Here is a 2,205-nt window from a genome sequence, read left to right on the forward strand (position 1 = left end):
AAATTTTTTAATTCATTTATCTTATCACATATCCTAACGCTTCACGTTTGATATGTATACTCTTTTAATGTTTGTGCTTTTCCGAATTATCGTACGCTTCTTTTGACTCTTGTCGCTGATGATGGGATAATGTTCCCGAAACCGGTACGACAGTAAATTTAATTAAACTAAGCAAGTAAGAAGTTTTTCTTTGTTTTATTTATATATTTCACACTTGCAACATGGAACAAAATCATTAAAGAATTTCTGGCAAATGTCTTTAAAGAGTCCGCAAAACTTTTAGGTATTAAGCAATTGTCTTCAACAGCTTACCACCATGAAACATTGGGATCATTAGAAAACACTCACAAATGCTTAGGGGCATACTTACGTACCCAAACAAATAAATTTCCATATACATGGAGTACATGGGTGCCCTTTTGGTGCTTTTCATTTAATAATACAGTGCATACGGAGACGAAATATACGCCGTATGAGTTGGTATTTGGAAAAAAATGTAATTTACCGTCAAATTTATTAACAAAAATTGATCCCATATATAATTTCAACGATTACCCAACAGAATTAAAATTTCGCTTACAAAGCGCTTGGGACGATGTGCGAAATAACCTCATTGAATCAAAAAATAAAAGAAAACTTAGGGTAGATAATAGTATTAATAGTGTTAGATATAAGTTTAATGATAAAGTGCTCTTAAAAAGTGAAGGTGTTAGTAAATTAGAACCTTTATACATCGGACCTTATAAAGTCATTCGTGAAAATTCACCCAATGTAATTATTAAAGTAAAAAATAAAACTGTGGAAGTGCATAAAAACCGCGTAAAACCATATCATAATTAAATAAATTTAGTTGTTATTTAGTTTTAAATTAGAAACCCGGGACGTAGATTTAAGAATATTAGATGTAATAGGAAGGTGTAATGGAAAGAAACCTCAAATTAACGTTGAAGAAAGAAAATAATAATATTCGCGATAGTTATTATTTTCTTTGTTAGCGAGGAAGGTGTAATGGAAAGTAAAGTATTTGTAGTTGGCGAATATTGCACAATAATTAATCAAGTCAATAAACTCAAAAAAACGCACGAGTAGGCATACTTGTGCGATATTCGCCAATTCAACAAATAAATTGTGATTGTTATATTGGTAATTAGAAGTAAGCAAAACTTAGACCTGTAATGTAGTCGTCGTAAGAATAAATAAAGAAAGTAAAGAAAAAAGTTATTTTAAATAAATTACACTCCAAACCCATAAAGAAATCATACAGAAATGAAAAGAAGAGTTTAAACATTACTCACATTGCGTGAAGCTGCTGCTTGCGCTAGTCCCTCTGGTTCTCAGGGATACCAACGATGTCAGTGCAAAACCAAATGCAAGACCAAGAAATGTTTATGTAACTCGACAGGAATATTATGTAATTCAAAATGCCATGGAAGCCTGCCTTGTGAGAATAAAGCAGACAATTAGCACAATAACACCCTGCTTATTTTCATCATTGTCTAACATGATGTGGTCATTAACGACAGTGCCCAGTCGTTGTTGTTAATTGTATCGAATGTGTTTTACATCTAACAACATTGCCCACTATTAGAGGGAATTTACGTTACCGACCGGCCATTAACGTAAAAATCGACAGAAATGGCTTTTAACGATATTGCCCGGTCCATAAACGACATATTTTAGATTGTAAATGACCGGTTTACATCATCACCCGTAACATATATATGGAAAACTAGCAGCTTCAGATATGGAAATAGCCAACGTTCCACATTGGAGGACCAGACTCATCCGCGAGTCCATCGAAATAGAGAAGAACGGTACCTTCAACAAGAGAGAGGTCCTACACCGTCCCCGATTCGGAGCCAAGGTTTATATATAAAAGGTTGTCTAGGTTCGTACGCAACCATACTGCGCATTACGTCACATGTGGAAAATAATACCGCCAAGCAATTCAAATTAAACAAATGCATGGAGCACCACATGGCCCTGAGGTTGCGTGCGCAATCCGTGATCGCTTACGTCACGAAACACTCCTGCTCTTGCCCCTCGCCCACCAGCTAAAATCAAAGTATTGTAGCATAGGAATTTAGACAACCATTAATATATAAACCTTGATCCGGAGCAGCCTTCCTGAGAGATGGACCGTCAGGTTCCAGAGAGCAGGTTAATGAACCCTCCGCACCACCTGCGACATCCGGTGAAAAATCC

Source organism: Onthophagus taurus, chromosome 8 (genome assembly GCF_036711975.1).
Source record: "Onthophagus taurus isolate NC chromosome 8, IU_Otau_3.0, whole genome shotgun sequence".
Classification (NCBI taxonomy): domain Eukaryota; kingdom Metazoa; phylum Arthropoda; class Insecta; order Coleoptera; family Scarabaeidae; genus Onthophagus; species Onthophagus taurus.